Consider the following 6,434-nt stretch of genomic DNA (forward strand, 5'->3'; position numbering starts at 1 on the left):
GAATTATCAAGCTCCGAATAGAGGTCTTTAGACCGCTACTCCATAACTGGTCCCCCAGCTCTGAGGCTGCGGACATCAATCCACCCGATTCTATACAATCGGGCTGATTGACACCCCCTGATAGCGGCCGATTGCAGGGGGCGGCATTGCACAAGCAGTTCACCAGAACTGCTTGTGCAATGATAAATGTAAACAGCAAATGCTGTCTGCATTTATTGATGTGCGGCGGACATGGTACGCTACATTGTATCATGTCCGCTCGCTCTATAATAGATTGGCCCCATAGAATAAATCATCTTCACATCTCCTTAAAGTATTTGCTTTACACGGGGCCTTAAAAACTTTTTGCTGTTATTCAAAATTGTGTTTCTCCCACGTTCCCTAAAGATGTCATAAAGCAAATTCTGTAACTTGCAAATGCTGTAAATCCTTTAGGCAATTTGCAGCATTTTGATAACCTTGACTTCAGATTTAACTTTTTGGCCTCTTTAGGAAGCGTGGGACAAAGGTCAGAGGTGTTTATTATCTTTTTCTTCCTCATGTTCAGAGTCTGAGGGGTAGCATAAAACAGTATTAATTAACATCACTGAACATGGGGCTGACTAGTTAACGATAATCTATCTGCCAAATGAAGAGCTCTTGGCACATCAAAGTGTTATTTATATGTGACAAAATAATAACCGAGAGCAGAGGCATCTTTATAGGAGCTACTAGTATCACACGGCATAGTGAAACATATGTTTCACAGCTATTTAATCACCTGAATGGAACTAAAATACTGGTAGGTGTGTTTTGTTCCCATGCTTCCTCAGTTGGAGTCAATATAAACACGCTGGGCATTGTGTAACCAATTAGCTTGTTTAGAAAATTCATATAACACTTTATTGATTTTTATGGCAGCTAGCCAAGACACCCCGCAGAGCCATAAATAAGCACTTATCTGGGCTCCCGGGAAATTATCCTGCAGAGCATTGCATTATTGCAGAGCTTATACAAAGTCATGACAATGATCATTTCCACTTGTCACATGATACAAATTATTATATTTATTAGCAGTAAATGAGAATGACAGAATGATTCCGCAAGAAATAAACTTATTCTCAATTTCTTAAATGTATGGAGTTTTTACTGTATTAAAATATGGATGAGGTGCTCCTAATATATTTTCATATTATTTAGGAGCATACTTAACAACAGCCACTTTAATTTTCATTAAAGGGACAGTCTACTCCAAAATGTTTATTGTTTAAAACGATAGATCATCTCTTTATAAATGTATTTATTTATTACCCATTCCCCCATTTTGCATAACCAACACTGTTATATTACCTTTTACCTCTGTGTTTTTACCTTGTATCTATGCTTCTGCAGACTTCCCCCTTATTTCAGTTCTTTTAACAGACTTGCATTTTAGCCAATCAGTGCTGACTCATAAATATTTAGATGGGATTTAGCACAATGTTATCTATATGGCACACATGAACTAGCTGTGAAAAACTGTAAAAATGCACTGAGATAAGAGGCAGCCTGCAAGGGCTTAGAAATTAGCCTATGAGCCTACCTAGGTTTAGCTTTCAACCAATAGAACAAAGCAAATTTGATGATAAAAGTAAATTGGAAAGTTGTTTAAAATTGCTTGTCTATCTGAATCATGAACGCTTAATTTTGACTTGACTGTCCCTTTAAGTAAAAGTACAAAGGTAGCAGCAGAAGACAAATGAAAGTGAACAACAATTGCCACAATTTAGAACTTTTGTATTTTCTAGTAATAATCTAGAATTGGAAAAAAAAATCACGTTCTCTTACCCAAAAACTATCATATTATATTAAAATGGGTAAACTAGACTTTTTTTTCTCAATGTGGAATATTATTGGATTGGAACCCTTTAGGAACATCATGATGTTGATGGCACCAATCTCAGAATTCTCCCAACTACTGAATATTACATAGTTTTGTTCCAACTCCTCTGTTTTATTTCTTGTTAATTTTACTTTACCCCACTAGGCTATAGGGACATTTTCCCCTCATTAAGTCTGCAGTAAATAAGGATATACATATAGAATAAAGGAGGTGCCTCATGGGGTAAGTAATTCCTATATACCATAATATCAATGTGAAGACAAAGGGCAACTCATGGATTAGACGGCACTACACATAGTGCACATGTCATGTACTGGAGAATACCAGTTCCCCCAGCTGGACAGCCCTAGATGATACCACCAAGTGTATCACCCAACTCAGGTAGAGATTCCAAGCGACCGTTACATCACCATCAGTGCAGCACCTAATGTTCCAACGATTCAGACATCGCCTTTCTTACAAGCCGGGGAATAGATTGCTATTATGTATCAACATCAAAAGAGCAAAGTGATACAAAAGATCTCCCAGCGGGTAAATGTCAACAAATGTGATCTACACAACCCTATGTGTAGAGAAAATGAAAAAGTTCTTCCAAAGTAAAAATATTTATTAGTAAAAGCAACACGTTTCTTAGTGCAGTGTGCACTGTTTCTTCAGGCTGTAGACATTGATAAAAAAAAAAAAAGGTTTATATAATCATAAGTGTCGCCTCCTAGTACCCTGTCACACATGGGAGGTATGATTATTAAAGGGACTTTATATGTATTATAAACACAAAGTGATTTTTTTTCTATGTGTTTCATTGGCTGGTGATCCAGGATCCATTTCAGGAGTGCTGCCCATTGCTATCGAAGATCTCTTTGCTGTTTTGGACTTTATGATTGTTCTTTACGACGTGCACTGATTGTTAATTGTATTTATCCTTTCTACATTTTCTGAACACCCCTTATATAAATATATTTCATATCCGATATTATTTATCTGATATTACATATCTTTCTTTTTGCATTAGTTAATGGGGTGCCTATGTTAATTAGAATGGATTATGGACTGTATGTATTACGTATAGTCATTGCTTGCACTACTTTTAGTCTATTTCCAATCTTAAGATAATTTGTTTTGTTTACTGACTATATCTGTAATACTGTAATGTGACAATGCACATTGATTTATATACTTCTCTTATTTTTCTTCTTGTTAATTTAAAATGTAAATTTCAATAAAAATATAACACTCAAAAAAAAATAAAAAAATAATAATAATAATAATAATAATAATAATAATAAACTCTCATGATTTCAATAGGGAAAGCAACTAAAAAAAAATTATTCCAATTTTATTAATTTAAATATCACATTTACTTTCTGCTAGATTACGAGTCTTGCATTAAGATGAAAAAGCAGCGTTAACTGGTCCTAACGCTGCTTTTTCACTTCCGCTGCTATTACGAGTCTTGCAGGTTTAGGGGCACCGCACACTTCTTTGGCATTACCGCAAAACGACACGTAAATTTTGTAAAGTCTTTTTTCTATGAGACTTCCATAGCGCCGGTATTACGAGTCTGTCCTGGGAGGCCAAAAAGTGAGCGGTACACACTCTACCTCCAAGATCCGTAACGCATTCTAAAGTCAGTAGTTAAGAGTTTTATGGTACAACGCCGTCGCATAAAACTCATAGCTAAAGTGCTAAAAAGTACACTAACACCCATAAACTACCTATTAACCGCTAAACTGAGGCCCTCCTGCATCGCAAACACTAAAATAAAAATTTTAACCCCTAATCTGCCGCTCCGGACATCGCCGCCACTAGAATAAACATATTTACCCCTAAACCGCCGCACTCCCGCCTCGCAAACACTAGTTAAATATTATTAACCCCTAATCTGCCACCCCTAATATCGCCGCCACCTACCTACATTTATTAACCACTAATCTGCCGCCCCTAACATCGCTGCCACCTACATTATACTTATTAAACCCTATTTTGCCGCCCCTAACATCACCGCCACTATATTAAATGTATTAACCCCTAAACCTAAGTCTAACCCTAACCCTAACACCCCCTAACTTCAATGTAATTTAAATAAATCTAAATAAAAATTTATATCATTAACTACATTATTCCTATTTAAAAAGAAATACTTACCTATAAAATAAACCCTAGGCTAGCTACAATATAACTAATAGTTACATTGTAACTAGCTTAGGGTTTATTTTTATTTTACAGGCAAGTTTTTATCTATTTTAACTAGGTAGAATAGTTACTAAATAGTTATTAACTATTTAATAACTACCTAGCTAAAATAAATACAAAAGTACCTGTAAAATAAAACCTAACCTAAGTTACAATAACGCTTAACACTACACTACAAATAAATACATTTACTAAATTAAAAACAAATAAATAAATTAAATTAAGGTAGAAAAAATTAAGTTCAATCCTATTGGCTGATCCAATCAGCCAATAGGATTGAGCTTGCATTCTATTGGCTGATTGGAACAGCCAATAGAATTCAAGCTCAATCCTATTTTTTCTACCTTAATTCTGATTGGCTGATAGAATTCTATCAGCCAATCGGTATCTAAGGGACGCCATCTTGGATGACATCACTTAAAGGTACCTTTATTCAGTAAGAAGACTCCGGATGAAGAGGATGCTCCGTGTTGGATCTCTTGAAGATGGAGCCGCTCTGCGTCGGATGGATGAAGATAGAAGATGTCGTCTGGATGAAAACTGCTGCCCATCTGGAGGACCACTTCGCCCGGCTTGAATGAAAACTTCTTTCGGCTACGTTGAGGAATTCGGCCCGGTTGGATGAAGACTTTTGCTGCTTCATTGAGGATGAATGTCCGGTCTTCAGAACAGTAAGTCAATCTTCAGGGGGTTAGTGTTAGCTTTTTTTAAGGGTGTATTCGGTGGGTTTTATTTTTAGGTTAGGGCTTTGGGCTGCAAAAGAGCTAACTGTCCATTTAAGGACAATGCCCAGCCAAATGCCCTGTTCAGGGCAATGGGGAGCTTAGGTTTTTTAGGTAGTATTTTATTTGGGGGGTTGGTTGTGTGGGTGGTTGGTTTTACTCTTGTGGGCATTGTTTGTATTTTTTTTTACAGGTAAAAGAGCTGATTACTTTGGGGCAATGCCCCACAAAAGGCCCTTTTAAGGGCTATTGATAGTTTAGTTTAGGCTAGGGTTTTTTATTTCTTATTTTGGGGGGCTTTTTTATTTTGATAGGGCTATTAGATTAGGTGTGATCAGTTTAAATATCTTGTAATTTGTTTATTATTTACTGTAATTTAGTGTTTGTTTTTTTGTACTTTAGCTAATTTAATTTAATTTATTTAATTGTTTTTAATTTAGTAAATTTATTTAATTGTAGTGTAGTGTTAGGTGTTATTGTAACTTAGGTTAGGTTTTATTTTACAGGTACTTTTGTATTTATTTTAGCTAGGTAGTTATTAAATAGTTAATAACTATTTAGTAACTATTCTACCTAGTTAAAATAAATACAAACTTGCCTGTAAAATAAAAATAAACCCTAAGATAGCTACAATGTAACTATTAGTTATATTGTAGCTAGTTTAGGGTTTATTTTATAGGTAAGTATTTAGTTTTAAATAGGAATTATTTAGGTAATAATATTAATATTTATTTAGATTTATTTAAATTATATTTAAGTTAGGGGGTGTTAGGGTTAGGGTAAGACTTAGGTTTAGGGTTTAATACATTTAGTATAGTGGCGGCGACATTGGGGGCGGCAGATTAGAGATTAATAAATGTAGGTAGGTGACGGCGATGTTAGGGACGGCAGATTAGGAGTTAATAATATTTAACTAATGTTTGCGAGGCAGGAGTGCGGCAGTTTAGGGGTTAATATGTTTATTATAGTGGCGGCGACATTGGGGGCAGCAGATTAGAGGTCAATAAATGTAGGTAGGTTGCGGCGACATTGGGGGAGGGAGATTAGGGGTTAATAAATATAATGTAGGTGGCGGTGATGTTGGGGGCAGCAGATTAGGGGTTAATAAATATAATGTAGGTGTCGGCGATGTCCGGAGCGGTAGATTAGGGGTAAATAAATATAATGTAGGTGTCGGCGATGGCTGGGGCGGCAGATTAGGGGTTAATAAGTGTATTATTAGGGGTGTTTAGACTCGGGGTTCATGTTAGGGTGTTAGGTATAAACATAACTTTTATTTCCCCATAGGAATCAATGGGGCTTCGTTACTGAGTTTTACGCTGCTTTCTTGCAGGTGTTAGACTTTTTCTCAGCCGGCTCTCTCCGTTGATTCCTATGGGGAAATCGTGCATGAGCACGTACGACCAGCTCACCGCTGACCTAAGCAGCGCTGGTATTGGAGTGTGGTAAGGAGCTCAATTTTGCTCAACGCTCATTACTTGCCTTTTAACGCTGGGTTTGTAAAAACCCGTAATACCAGCGTTGTAGGTAAGTGAGCGGTGAGTAAAAACTGCTCATTAGCACCGCATAGCTCCTAACGCAAAACTCGTAATCTAGCTGTTTGTTCTTTTGGTATACTTTGTTGAAACTTAGCTCCTTTGTTTTACAGCATATATTGG

The sequence above is a fragment of the Bombina bombina genome, chromosome 6, assembly GCF_027579735.1.
Source record: "Bombina bombina isolate aBomBom1 chromosome 6, aBomBom1.pri, whole genome shotgun sequence".
NCBI classification, from domain to species: domain Eukaryota; kingdom Metazoa; phylum Chordata; class Amphibia; order Anura; family Bombinatoridae; genus Bombina; species Bombina bombina.